This window comes from Amyelois transitella, chromosome 10, assembly GCF_032362555.1.
Source record: "Amyelois transitella isolate CPQ chromosome 10, ilAmyTran1.1, whole genome shotgun sequence".
In the NCBI taxonomy this organism is placed as follows: domain Eukaryota; kingdom Metazoa; phylum Arthropoda; class Insecta; order Lepidoptera; family Pyralidae; genus Amyelois; species Amyelois transitella.
In genome coordinates this window covers 8,506,292-8,522,490 of record NC_083513.1, presented here as the reverse complement: position 1 = coordinate 8,522,490, position 16,199 = coordinate 8,506,292, and the positions used below count along the sequence as shown (strand labels likewise).

Here is a 16,199-nt window from a genome sequence, read left to right as displayed (position 1 = left end):
ATACGATGTTCCTAAAAAAAATTCCTCTATTTGGTTCATCTTTGAACCATTCAACATCCTACTTTTCTGTCAACGAATTGATCAAAGATATAATGCTTCTTAAACCATAATAAACTATGATAATACTTAATGTCATCAAATCGATTGTAGGCCAAACAGACGTCAGAGAATAGACTTGGACTCACTTAAATGAGATGATCTAGATGATTACATAAATATGTATCAAAATATTGAAGATACAATAACAACTCTTAATCACATAAAAGTTTAAAAATAAAGGGTTTATCATGCTTGATGATGAAACTAATTGAAATTAACCCTTGTACAGGGTAAAAGGACAGACGTAGGAGATAAGCGCGATATACACATGTTACAATTTTAGTCTAGTTAGGTACTTTAAGGTATGTACCGATCACAGTGTAAACAGAACTTACGAACGAATCGCGACGCGTGCCTTATCCATTAGTGTAATGACGCACTTGTATAGAAAATAATACAGTAATAGCGGAGTCGGATCAGACAGTCATTACTCCATACAATAATATAGGGAGATGTGATCTTCATTGCGTTTCTACTAGTTTCACATCTCACCTGAATAAGTAGAGATTAATATGAGGATGCGTTTATGATTTTGCTTTTGAACGTTTTATGGGTAAAGGGTGCAGAGGATCTTGATTGATGATATAATTGAAAATCTCAATTGAAATATTGTGAATAGAACCTCATTAGTAGGGCTTCAAATTTTCCTTCACACATTCTATTTTACATAAGTAGTAAGTACTTTTATATACAAATATTTCAATGAATTGTCTATTCAATGATGTTTCAAATTCTGTAGGTTTTATACCCTTATCGTATAATATTAAAGATCGTGAAGAAATAAAAACAATATTATTGATATCCCTTGCTCTTGATTACGACGTCCACCAACCTCACAATCAAACGTTAAAATAAAATTTTCTTGTCTAAAATTAATCGAAGTAACAAAAGAATCTAGGATAATTGAGAAAAATTCGCAACAAAATCTTAACTCGGTCTTTTAAGTTTAGAATTTATGTAAATTAGGGTTTTTCTTTTAAACGAAACTTGTCAATTTACATAGGTGACATTATGCGAACAAAACTGGCTCCAAAAGGCACAATTATTAACATACGTTTTCTTGTCGTACGGCGTTGTTACCGTCCGGTTGAAAATACGTGCCGGGTTACTTGCTCACAAAGAATTGCTCATAAGGGATTACACACCATATCCCATATCTGAAACTAAGTGTGATTTATTAAATATTTTTTTTTCCAAATCACGTTTCACAATTTTAAAAGGATACACTGGAGTAGGTAGGACAACAATTTCAACCACATATTACGTTTAGTCTCCAAACAAAATTGGTGTGACATACGGACGGACAAAGGGACATGTTGAAACTATAAGGACTCCGATTTATTTGTTTATGGAACTATTCTACCACCACACATGGATCAATTAATCTTCTTGTTTTACAAACCGCATCATGAGCGGGCGCTACTCTCACTTTGGAAATGGCTCCTTCGCAAAAGTCGTTCAGCCTGAAGAGCATTTTCTGTTGATGTATAAAACTCGTCAATATCAACATTTCATTCATAAAACCCACTTGTACGAAATCGCGCTCAATAAATTAGTCATACAAAACTGCCAACAGTTTTTTTAACGTCCGGTAAACTTATCGGACGTTAAGTTACCGTACGGCGAAGAACCGCTTGTTAGAAAAGGCCCTTAACCAGTGGTTAGAGTAGTTCATTTGAATGAAAGTTCAAAAGGTGACATAAATTCACAGTTCTCAGGCAACTGGCCATCACATACTGTATGGCTATAAATCCTGTCAATGGATTATACTCCATGGGAAGTGGTTGTTGCGGTTATCTCTTGTTAGTGAATTTATTTATCGGTGGCTTCTATGTCACCACTCAGGTGGTCTTACTTTTATCAGAATAACTAGAATTTTGACTAGTGTGAAGCTGAGCGTGGCTTTGCAGTTTTTCCGGGACTGTTGGCTCTGACTGCGGAGAATCAACATCACATCTGAGGATGGAGTATATATGTACATTGATGTAGTTACTATAGAAGCGAACTCTGTAACTCGACGGTTTGAGTGTAACTTCCGTCATGAACAAATGGGGTTCATATAAAGTAATTTATAAAAAAAAGTGTAACGGAAATCTACACATTTAGGCATAACTGTAATAAATTTAATTTTAAAAATTAACTCTTAAATTTCAATGTCAATATTGCATCTTAATTTCATAATAAATTCATCAAACTAAACGTGGCCTACGCCTTGTGAATATTGTCTATATCTCACCCGTAAGGAATAATGACATGATATGTATGCCCAAGAAATAAACCGCACGCCTAAACTAGTCTGAAAAAGTCAACAATTCTAACAACTGATGTATGACCGCCCAAAAGTACAACTCGTAAATACCAAAAACAAATACTTTCCTCTCCCATTCATGTTAACACATTCCGTTGGGTAATAAGTTAAATTACCGTTGCTAAGTGACTGCTCAAATTATATTGTCAATGGGCAGGTGTTCAAGCGGAATAGTGATATCTTGCTTTGGAAAATAAATTTCTATATGAGATATACGTAAGGCTTTAAAAAGTTACCGAGAAAATATAAGTAGACCAGCTAACACATAACGTAGTTTTAATTTAACGTAATATACTTTGGTGTCAGTTTGTATTTTTTTTTTGTTTGTAATATCTTTAATGCACAGAAATAAAAATGAAATTAAATTAAATTTGTGTATCTGTTTGGCACAGTTGTCGGATCTCGCATCTGAACTCAGTCCCGGCTTCGATCCCTGGACATAATGTTAAAATAACTCTTTCTGATTGACCTGGGTCTTGGATGTTTATCTTTACGAGTAGTATTTATTATATCTTTCATACTTAATAATTTCATAATTAATAACAAGATTCTACAAGGAATAAATGCGTGACTATATGTATGTTTGTGTGTATGTACAAGTTATTTATAAGAAAACATCCGAAAGCGAGATAAGATATAAAAGAAAGTGTTATGAGTCATGTAGAGATTTATCGTACTACATACAACTATGTGTGGAATGTCGGTTTGTACCGGATTTGCTCCTTTTCAGAGGAATTTCATACATACAATGGTAAATGTGTGAAATCCTGACTCACCCAATCTAGGATACATGGTCAAAGGCATAACTCGGGCTCTTCTCCAGTGAGGTGAGGATGCAACCGGGATTAAAGCCAGGAGGAAGAAGTATGGTAAATGTGTACCTTGTAGAAGGTCAATTGTTATAATGCTTGACCTGGTTTTTTTAATAAACGTTGATAGTCAAGATATAACGTTCTATTTGAATCGATCGAATAAATCTATTTAAATAGCGATTCCGAAAATTGCGTAAAGTTTGGAGAGAATAAAGGAAGGTTGGTCTATTTTTTCACAGTGGAAACTCAAACTAGAGAGCGTGCAAAGAAGCGTAAACTTACACACATAGGAAGCGCATGAAGACTAGACACCTTACACGGCCAGTGTAATTGGAAATATTAAGTGAAGAATAAAACGAAGTTAAAGAAATAGACGAAGTATCTTGATCAAATCAGGAAAGTTCTAAGTAAAAGGATAGGTCAAGAGAATCCTAAACTGATGAGTTTGCAAAAAAAATTGATGAATGTTATGATGAAGCAAAAAAAGTATAATGAAAAAGATAAAGGAATGACAACAACCGAAAGAAGAAATAACCTTTTAGCACCAACAAGTAAAAACTCAGTGAATCAGGATTCACCAAAGCCGCTTTCTAATTCATACACGATTTTATTACGCCGATACGCAAATCAAAGCCCGATACATGCACGGCAGACGAAATATCGCCATAGACAGTATAACGACCTGTCATAGGCTGTAATCGTAAATTGCCAAATGATGTCAGAGCTAAGAAAAAAAGGCAAACCGCTTTTGGGTATGGCCACTTAGCAACGACCCGATGTCGTTTAAATATTGTAACTTTCGTCCGAACATGTATATAAGACTTAAGTCTTTATCCCTTACTGAGTAGGCAGAGCTCAGTCTTGTTATGATTGGAAGGCTTTGTCAATTCACATGACGCAGTCAAGTTACTACAAAGCAATATTGTGAATACGATCCATGATAGAAATTGGAAATACGCGATATGCTGAAGAACTTCTTGCATGTACGGTTTGAAAATTGTTCTTTTTTTAAACAAATACTAGCTACCAAAATAGATTTTGATGCTCGTTCCATATCGGTGTCCCCACATCGGGTCACGCCCGCCTTACATTATATACCTATGAGTACATAAACTTCTTCACACTCTGTCGTCAATTTACAACTACTAGAGGTTCATTGCCATCTATGTTGACTCACGAAATAGAGAAAATAGATGTGGCAATATCTTCGAAATTGGATGTAAGTTCACTCTTGAGATATGATGCGATAACTTTTACGACTAGCTACTTACTTTTTAACTATTTGAAGTAAAAGTAATCTTTAAGGTTTGCTTATAAACTAGTTTAATTTATAAGCTCTCTTTCCATTTTTTTATAATGCGGTATCCTGATACATTATTTAAAAATATCGATTTTTTTTAACGTACGTATCTATTATTTTATATTTAAAAGAAATACTTTCTATCCATAATTCTCCAAAGAGAGGTTAAGGAAAATGTTCTAACAAATTATTTTAAAAGTAAGCACTTTAAAAAACCAGTTGGTTAACACACACAGTCGAGATATATCATTCGCATATCATCCTCAATAATGGCTATTCATAAAATTCATTAACTTAAAAGGAAACTTCATGCCTGAAATAGAAAGTTAATGGAATCTTGGTGTATAAATAAGCAATTAGTGTATTACATTTTACAATCGCGTGAGCTCCATATTGTCTCAGAGGTGATATAACACAGAGTCTAAGCTTATAATTATGTAAATTTTCATAATTTCAGGCACATGATTTCTACTGTTAGATTATAATAATTTTCCCTAATAATTTCCAAAGATTGGTTGAAAGCGGTGTACATCCACCACTTTCCGCACACATAACAAGAAATAATATTAAACTTATCTTATTTTGCAGTATCTAAATCTCAAATTGACACCTTTTGCTTGTGTCTAAAGGTTGACTTGAAGAGACTGACTTTGACGTTTATTTTATCTGTAGCTTGCGAAGTACGTCATCCACATATAAGGTGATTTTAGTACTTTGTTGAGTGAAAAAATGATGTAATAAGATAAAAACTATTACTACATTAAGGCTGAATTCTTAAAGTTATTTTTAACTATTTTCACTTTTGACAATAGTTTTTCTTGTACAGAAGCGGAGATTGCCTTCAACGGTAAATAAAAATGTAAAGAATATAAATATAATGTTTACACACCATATAAAGGAGTCTCTATAATGAATCTCCTCTGTAAACGCCCCTCGTACCACATCTAGTCACACTCTAATTCGCATCGCCGTAATGATAGCTAAGTCATGTCAGTCACACTGTAATAATTGAATACAAGCCAGATAATTATTTCAAACAAATGACATCTACTTTGTTATTGTTATGTAGGCATTATCGTAGCTTTTGAAAACAAATAGGGATTAAGGCAGAGGAAATGGAGTTATTGTGACGCTTTGTCTGAATTGCCATTCCTTAATACTTCAACATACATGCATACATATGTATAGTCACGTTAGTTTGAATAATAACCGATGCTCTTACGGTGATTGAAAACATCGTGAGGAAACCTACACATTTAAGGCGACTGGATGGGTCAGGTTCTCCTGCAAAGGTTTGCGGAGTTTAGATGGGAGTTGCTTCGTATAAAAGCCTGACTCGCTTAATCCTGGATCCATGGCCAAAGGCACGCCCCGGGTTCCTCTCCAAAGTGGTGAGGATGCCGGGACTTAATCCAGGAGGATACATACATACATACGTACATATAGTCACGTCTATATCCCTTACGGGGTAGGCAGAGCCAGTGCCGAAAAGACTGAATGGCCACGTTCAGCTGTTCGGCTTAATGATGGAATTGAGATCCAAATAGTGACAGGTTGCTAGCCCATCGCCTAAAAAAAGGATCGCAATTTTATAAGCCTATCCCTTAGTCGCCTTTTACGACATCCATGGGAAAGAGATGGAGTGGTCTTATTATTTTTTGTATTGGTGCCGGAAACCACACGGCACCACGGCATCCAGGAGGATAAAGAACACACCCCATAATTCCTCCAACGGAAATAACGAACAGTTGTACCGTTTTATCTTCAGAGGATCTATTAATAAATGAAAATTACATATAAATCAACATCAACACTTGTAAATAAAATTAATAGTCATAAAGCAAGTATGCTTGCCTTTTAAGCGTATGTAAATAACCGTATGCCGTGTGTTTTCCGGCACCAATAGAAAAATTAATATACAATAATAGCGTTAGAAGAAAATTTACCCTCATCTGAGGAGAAAAAGAAAAATGTGTATAATAATAGAAAAATTAATAATTAATTCAGCCGTGTGGTTCCCGACACCAATAAAAAAAGAATAGGACCACTCCATCTCGTTTCCGTTTGTCGTAAAAGGCGACTAAGGGATAGGTTTATAAACATGGGATTCTTCTTTTAGGCGACGGGCTAGCAACCTGTAACTATTTGAATCACAATGATATTATTAAACCGAACTGTTGAACGTGGCCTATTGGTCTTTTCAAAACTGTTGGCTGTCTCCCCGCAAGGGAAATAGACGTAATGATATGTATGTATGCACTTATGACATAAAGGAAATGGTTTGTCAAGTACTATAATTGAACATGGCCGTCGTTTCCTCCACTGGTTTTATGTATTTGTAGCGACGCGCACGCATGTAATAAGGTATCATTACTTGGTGTCATATTCTTTATGGGACAACTAGTTTCTTCATAAACATACATATAGTCACGTCTATATCCCTTGCAGTCAGAGCCAACAGTTTTGAGAAGACTGTATGGCTTCATGATGGAATTGACAATGAAATTAAGACAGCCCATGACCTACAAGAGGAATCCCAAGTTTATAAACCCTTAGTCGCCTTTTACGACATCCATGGCAAAGATATGGAGTGGTCCTACTCTAAAGTACCGGTAACGACATGGCACACCTTTACAAACCAATAAATAAATATTATTATTTCTTAAATTTAAAAGCTTATCTGTAGGAGCAAACCGCTAAAATTATTATTGTAATGCTCACCGCTGAACCTATTATAACTTAATGCGAAAGTAAATAATTTCCGTAATCTGTCTGCCTCGCAAGGGATAACGACGTGATATGTGCTATATTACCTACTGAAAGGAAATTGCCGGCTGAAAACACTATGTATTACAGAACTGACAATAAACGTGTTGATTTGCATATTAATGGAGATGATTCATTTCTTTAATTACAACCCACGCGCGGGCATTAGAATTAATTACGGCACATGTTACAGTTTTAATTAAAATTTACGTTTGAGAAAATCTCGGACCGTTTGAAATTTCGGTTTTAGTAGTAAAGTACGATTTAATGGCGTTTAATGCCGTGTGGTTCCCGGCACCAATAAAAAAAGGATAGGACCACTCCATCTCGTTCCCATGGATGTCGTAAAAGGCGACTAAGGGAAAGGCTTATAAACTTGGGATTCTTCTTTTAGGCAATGGGATAGAATTGAGATTTATAAAAAGTGAAAAGTTTCTAGCCCGTCACCTAAAAGGAGATTCTCAAGTTTATAAGCCCTTAGTCGCCTTTTACGACATCCATGGGAAAGAGATGGAGTGGTCCTATTCTTTTTTCTATTAGTGCCGGGAACCACACATCTACAGGCTAGTATTGATAGTATCATTTGTCCAATGGGACAAATGATACTATCAATGGGACTGCTGGGACAAAATTAGTACGTCGATGGTAGGATCGGTAAAGTGCCCGGTTAAATGCGCGATGACCATATTGTCCAGTAGTGTCATGGAACAAGTACAAAAGTGGAGGTCAGTTGTCTCACCATAAAACAACTCAATGTGACTAGTGGGAAAGACCCAATATTTTAGTCCCGAAAGACCCATCAGAAGTACGCTCAATGATAGAAATTTTAACAATTTTTTGACAGCGATTCTATCGATCTACTGAACAGATTTTAATGAAAATAACATTTTGAATGTTAGAACACCTAATAGACATGTGACTCGTCCACGCGTACAAAGTCGAGTGCAACAGCTAGTTCTATTATCATTTCTTCAAGTCACGTACATGCCCATTTCTAAAGTCAACACGGAAACTCGATATATTTTTATGGTAAAGTTCATAAGACGTAACTCACTTGAACGAAACTCGTTCGGCTGGATCTGTGGATGCATAGTACCGTTGACATTTACAAACATCGGTAAATCAATTGTATTTTTAACGTATTGCGTACACAGTCCTATTGGTTAGCACGCAAACTAAAGTACATAATTCAATAAATAAAATATCGGTATATGGCCGAAGTAAGATTTCAACCTGCGACTCAATGGGCATTACTCACGCATTAAAGTCAGTCTTTTTACCGATTCGACCACCCATGCTCGAGGAACCACACGGCACTATACTCAAGCTAGATAGTTTTGATTAATTTGGGATTCGCAGAGAACGATTTGAATTTGTTGCCATAATTTCATTCGATATATTGTAATTCTGCAATAGTGCTAACAAATGTTATTTATTTTCAACGAAAAACAAAAAAATCTGTTTATTTCATTTAAGAAAATATAATATAACAGTTAAACAGCATTTACTATCTGACACCAGTGTCAATTAATACGTGTGAATATCAGTAGTCATTGGTTAAGATCTAATGATAGCTTAGTTAACTTACGAGTAGTGGTAATCAACATGCTAACGAGATTGTTAGAATCATGGTATTATCTAATGTCAAGTGTGGACCTTATAGAATGTCAGTCTAAGGTGATGATAAAATACATACATACATATAATCACGTCTATATCCCTTGTGGGGTATATAGAGCCAACAGTCTTCAAAAGAGAGATAAGCCACATTCAGCTGTTTGGCTTAATAATAGAATTGAGATTCAAAAAGTGAAAGGGTGCTATATTGATAAAATTATCATATTTAAAGTAAGGGGCCTTAAAATTTAGTTAGATTTTTTATACAGCGGAACCCAAAGACTAGACCAGAACCAAACCTAAGTTCCAGTTCATATCTTCTATAATGTCGCGTTGATGTAAGTACCAAGTTTTAAACAAATATACTCGTAGGTGTATAGTTAACAACTAGTGCTAAACTAATTATAAATCTAATTCACAAACAATTTAAACAGTAACCATAATTTAGCGCTCAAGATAAAACCTCTTCACAGCTCATTAAAATTAAAAATTAACCCTTTTTAGTACTTGATGAACGGATTTTCTTATCTCAAGATAAATAACACGCGATAAACACAGTTGTCGTAAAGGCAGGCCGCAAACCAGGCGTATGATAACATCACAGTTAAAGGAAAGCATAAACAATTAAGTTAGACTAGAAATTTTACGGCTTTTGCAGCTGCGAAATCATACAAGACTGGTCTTTGAGAAAACTTACAAGTTGTGTTACGTCAGTTGTAATGCAGATCAGCAAGATCGTAAACTCAAACTAGGTACTTGATTCAGAAGTTGTTATTCAGAAGTTTATTCAGAAGTTAAGAACTTAATTAAGGATGTTTAACGAGTAGACTGGAAAAGATTGAAATAGTACCGCCTTTTGGAATAATCAAAATCTTTTTGATTACAATTTTATTACAAAGTGATACATAATATTCAAAAAAGTGTATTAACTTAGGTATTTATTTATTTATGTCAATTGGATAGCCCGTGTAAATAGGGCCTATCCTGCGGGGAGCGTAACCGAAAAGAAAAGTATGAGAAAAAGGAAACGGAAAATTATGATATTATTCAAGGCTAGTCGACCGTAAACTAGGCAGTTTAAAAGTACTCACCAACATCCACCGTGCAGGAGAAATCCTCGCAGTGAGGCTGACCAGGGCTCTGGGAGGCTTCTAAGTTCTGCCGGCCGGCTATTATAAAGTCCTTGAATAATACTGATTACACCAAATGTCTGTATGTTCACTTCACAAATCGAAGTAGTATAATGACTAACGACTAAATAAAACTCATAAATTAACAGTTCCAGTCGAAGATCAATTAAAAGAACGGAGAAGAGAAAAATTCGGAAGATTCCGACATAAGAGATTTTGACATAATGTTCTTAAAAAGAAAAACAACACACTATCGCTCATGTGGCCAGTCAGACGCTAACCAAAGAGGCCTTCCGCATTAGGTTTTAGAAGGAGGTACCTCGCCACTACCTAGATGGTGCTAGCCTTGAATGAAAAACCTAAAGATATGGGTAAATAAAAATAAAAATGAAAAGATGGGACATATCGGTCCAACCATTCTCCCCGGCTTGGAAGTTCAAAGAACTTTCAAAGAAAATTAATTTCGATTATAGGTATTAATTATTGAAATATATGTTAGGAGAGAACGTGGCTAAACCAAGAGACAATTAAACCATTAACGTAATTTAAAATGAAAGTATAATGTAAATGTATTTGAAGTGATTTATTGAGTTGGTAAAGGATATAATTTAACAACCGGTCTTTTATATACACCGTATTTTGTTTTAACTAAGGCAACTCTGACAATTCCATCATTGCCCGGATATACTTTTGTGATTAAACCTATAGGCCAAGTAAATGGAACGAAGTGAATGAGATGAGACCCGAATATAATATACAATAAATAAGTATTACTCTTTTTAAGTTTAAATCTTACGACAGTTCTAGCATCTAATATCCCGAACTTTAGTTTTAGAATGTAAATAATTAAACCGAAACTAAGAAGTTTATCAGCTTTGATTAACTTTATATGCTTATGGAAATGTACACTGTGAACGACACGTAGTAAAAGTATTTCGCATATTAAATGTGCCTTAATATTTATAACTGACACCTTCTTTTTGAAACGCAATATATAAAACGTAGTACGCAAAAGTTTCTCCCAGGAAGAAAAACGTTTAGAGAACTTATATAATACGAGCGATTCATTTTGATAAGTTAAAACATTGACTTTGAGTTCAGGTAAAGAATGCATATTTGGTGGGTTGATAAACCATGGAAGGTAATTCCACCACAAGCTATTGGAAAGCAATAATTCAGCATATGGAATGACTGGGGCATTTACACCTTGAACATCGAATGAGCAAGCTACTATAGAGAGGATATTCCTCTTAGTACATTTATCATGTACATCGCAAACAGTAACAAACAACTTGTCATCACCAGGCTTCCACGCGAGACCTAACACCTTGGAAAAATTCCCGTCTTTAGAAATATTCACCGTACTTTGGTGAAACTGGAGTAAGTGGGACAACAGCTCAGAAGAGTTGCTAGTCGACTTGAAAAGGTCGAAAGATCCTGCCTTAAATAGGGAAACCAATTGTTTGGACAAAGAAACTACAATTTTATCATTAGGCACTGAATAAACAAAATCGTCTATATGAAGCCTACTCTTAGAAGCAGCGACTGCTTCAGGTAACTCATGAGACGTACCCTCAGCTAACTGTTTAACAGTTCTCATAGTAAGATAAAGGCTTGACTTAAGTCCAAAAGGTAAAGGACTGAATTGAAAAGTATGAGTAGGTTCGTTTTCATTGAATCGAAACAAAATACGCCAATATTTCCGATCATTTTCGGGATTTTTAATTTGTAAATACATTTGTTTCACATCAGCCGTCATAGCTATTGGAAACAATCGAAAATCAATAAGTAGTAAAAATAAGTCCGCCTGCAAATTAGGGCCAACGTAAAGGATATCATTCAGAGAAAGACCAGTATGCGTTTTAACGGTTGGATCTAAAACGATACGAGGCATAGGCTTGTCTGCCCGAATAACTGCGTGGTGAGGAATGTAATAGCCCTCAACATTTAAAGAAGATTGGGGAACTTCAGATAAATAATCATTATTGATGTAATCATGAATTACAGAATTGTAATTTTCCCTCAACCCGGGAGTATGTTTAAATTTTCGCTCTAAAGCCATAAATCGACGAAGAGCAATAGCCCTTGAGTTACCTAATTCTGAAGGCGTGCGACAGAACGGCAGAGAAACGGAATAGCGACCACACTTGTCACGTGACACTGAAGATGTGAATAAATTCTCACATTCTGTTTCTTCCGGACTTAAATATTTCATCTGCGGTATCTCCTCTAACTCCCAGAATTTCTGAAGGACATCGTTTAGAGTGAACCCAGTGAACGGAGGAACAGAGGATGTTTTGGGTACATCACCCATCAAAACATAACCAAAGGTTGTCAATACAGCGGGTGGTGCGCTAGTGCCTGATTCAACTCTGTCACCTAGGTAAATATAGGGGAATAGCTGAGCGCCAAGGATTAAGTGTATATCCCCGGGAATGTTCCAGGTAAGGTCAGCCAAACAAATTTTTTCTAAATGAGTAAAATCAGATTTATCAATAAAACAGGATGGCAATTCATCCGTTAGACAATCAACCACTAATGCACTAATTCGGTATGACTGTTTGCTGTCTACACGAGACTCTATATTTAAAACAACATGCCCATGAATAGGACGTGTTGACATACCAATTCCCTTAACAAAAGAATTACTTAATGGAATTATTGGTAAGTTTAATAATTTGCAAGTGTCGATTGTTATAAGGTTATTCATTGAAGCATTATCAATCAAGCAACGAATCAACATCTTACTCGCATCCCTACCCTTGGCGTAGACCTGTGCCGTAGCTAGCAAAATAGCGCTCGAATGCACTTTAGCATTAAAAGACATCGAGGCGGCATCGGTAAACAAAGATGACGTCACAGGGGCGGGTTGATACGGCGGGTTCTGCGCGCCACTGGCGGAGTTCATACTCAGGTTCGAAACATTCTCTACGACCTGACAAGCGTTCCGCTGACTAGTGCACGCGCACTTGACTCGAGATGAAGAATCAGTTTTACCGACTTGCGAAGTTTGGAAATGAGTTTTGCTTTTAATAGCATTTTGCTCAGAATTATGTACTCTATCGAAATGCAACAAAGTATGGTGTCGCTTGTTACATAATCCGCAAACAGCTGACGAATTACAATTGGAAACAGTGTGGTTTAATCCACAACAGTTAACACAACCGTTCTTAGATTTAATAAAATCATATCTACTTTTAGGTGAATCTAAATTGCGGAAAGATGAACAGTGATACAACGCATGCTTATTGCCATGACAACAAGGGCATTTCTCAAGTGACACGAAATCAACAGCGTTACCACTATTAGACAACAACGTGTACGTATTGTTCTTACGCGAATTATTAGACGAATGAGAAAGAGTTTTATTGGCGTTCGAAATTTTAGAGCTTAAATTATTTGAACGTTGTAATATTTTAACTTGATCACGAATAAATGTAATTAAGTCGTCAGAGGACGGTATTTCTTTCTCACGTACCGATAACTCGAAAGCTTGTACAGATCGAGTGTCTAAATTACGTAATGCACAATTAAGGAAAATAAAATCAGACAATTCCGAAATCCCTAACTGTTTTAATGCTAAAATAGAAGCAGAGTATTTCTCAATGAATATCTCTAAGCTCTGTGCAGTATAAGAAGTATTTTTCAAATCAAAAATATTAGACAAATAATGTGCACCTAGTGTGCGTTTATCTTGGTATCGTTTAACTAAGCTATCCCATATTATTCTATAGGTTTCGCCAGTAGGTACGATTCCGGCCGTGATCTTGAGGGCGTTGTGCGTTAATTTACCTATTAAATATTGCACCCGCTGAGAATCTGACAATTGAGTATTATTATGTATGCTAGATTTGAATGACTCATAAAAAATAGGCCAGTTCTCAGTACGTCCATCGAAACTAGGGATCTCAACGGCAGGAAGTTTAATATGAGTTTTGTGGTTACATTTTGATATCGTGGGCTCCTTGACCTTGACTTCGTCATTTACGTTATTACGAACACGTTTGATACGACAGTACAAATCGTCAAAGACAGCCAACTCTTGATAATTAGGAACAAATTTAGGGTTTTCTTCCAGCATAAGCAAATTAAGTTTATCAATTATTTTTTCAAAATTACCACGCAAATCGTCAATTGTCTCCGACGTGGCCATGAAACTTTCACAGGATTTTAATGTGTAACTAGTAACCTTCTTTGAAAGTTCAAATATATCACTAATACGGGAAAAAAGCATTTGTTTTTTAGAATTCAAAAGGGAAATCTCGGGATTATTCTCCATTACATCGGATAAAGCCATTATGGAGATAGAAATGAAATAAATGAAGTCTTGTGGTATTTCACAAAACCAATAAATAATTATTATTGATTATTTCGGTATGAAACAATATCAGAAAACCGAAAATAACGTTAAGGGGAAATGCTAAAAATTATGCAATTATGACAAATTTTATAATATGGCGACAGGTGAAATCCCTTTGTTGAATTTCCGTACCAATAATTACGCACGAATACTCAACTAGGTATTTCCTACCTAATACGTATAAATTCTCCTAATAATATAATATTAAATAAAGATGGAATAGTATTAAAAATGAGAAAATGCTAATAATTATGCACTTTCTTTGGAAAACAAAATGGCGGTCGCCCTAAGGAATTTACGTGCCAATTATAGTTACGCACTATATTTCAAAAGATTGACCTAAACCAGTTCGTATCCGTACTCGAATGGACCAAATTAAGTAATGGATAGCCCGTGTAAATAGGGCCTATCCTGCGGGGAGCGTAACCGAAAAGAAAAGTATGAGAAAAAGGAAACGGAAAATTATGATATTATTCAAGGCTAGTCGACCGTAAACTAGGCAGTTTAAAAGTACTCACCAACATCCACCGTGCAGGAGAAATCCTCGCAGTGAGGCTGACCAGGGCTCTGGGAGGCTTCTAAGTTCTGCCGGCCGGCTATTATAAAGTCCTTGAATAATACTGATTACACCAAATGTCTGTATGTTCACTTCACAAATCGAAGTAGTATAATGACTAACGACTAAATAAAACTCATAAATTAACAGTTCCAGTCGAAGATCAATTAAAAGAACGGAGAAGAGAAAAATTCGGAAGATTCCGACATAAGAGATTTTGACATAATGTTCTTAAAAAGAAAAACAACACACTATCGCTCATGTGGCCAGTCAGACGCTAACCAAAGAGGCCTTCCGCATTAGGTTTTAGAAGGATGTACCTCGCCACTACCTAGATGGTGCTAGCCTTGAATGAAAAACCTAAAGATATGGGTAAATAAAAATAAAAATGAAAAGATGGGACATATCGGTCCAACCATCAATTGTAGTACAAAGGTACTACTTATTTCAATAGAAATTTCTTACTTTAACTAACGTAATTTTAAAGATATAATATTTAGTTAAAAGGTTTAGTTTATGTCAGGGATTTACTTAATATTATTTCGAACATCAGCTTATTTTAGAAACTGAAATGATTTGGGCTGAAGGTAGTACAAAAAGAGAAGCAAGATAAATCTGCAAGGGTCTTAGAAAAAGAAATCTATTTAGCAGATAGACTTGACCCTCCAACAATAAATTTCTCTGTAGATTGTACGTAAAATAAACAATATTGATCACAAACAGAAACTTATGATTTCCGACTATAATTCCAGGAGCATAATTAAGATTGGCACAACTTATATTCTCCTCGCAATAATAGTCTCTTTTAAGGCTTTAATTTAAACATAGATTTCAATTCTAATGCAAATAAACCGGATATCGTTTACTTTCATTGGCTGAAACTGTCGATGATCATTGACGAAGTATACCGACCGTTAGCATTCTTCGCCAGATCGTCATCGTCATCTGAATATTCATCAGGACCTGTTGATGGGCAAATTTGAGACCGTTAGGACCTCATCATTCGGCGCACGTAACCACATATCTTATTGTTGGGGTCAACTGATATGTATTATTCATGAAAATGCAATGACTTACACCGCAGATCATTTGTATATCTTGTCCTTGGAAGCTTCACATAATAAAGTTATCATTTTGTTTTTCAAAATTACAATTACAATTACAAATTACATTTATTCAGCAAAACGTGCCGTGTGGTTCTCTACCCAACAAGACATATAGACATAATTATATGTATGTTTGTATGCTCAG

At 35.6% G+C, this 16,199-nt stretch overlaps 1 protein-coding gene across 2 annotated transcripts in view; it reads right to left on the bottom strand.

Annotated features, from left to right (window-relative positions):
- LOC106137767 (cuticlin-1) overlaps positions 1-16,199 on the bottom strand; it is an 82,517-nt gene that overhangs the window by 29,823 nt on the left and 36,495 nt on the right. The gene's annotated exons all lie outside the window — the stretch shown is intronic.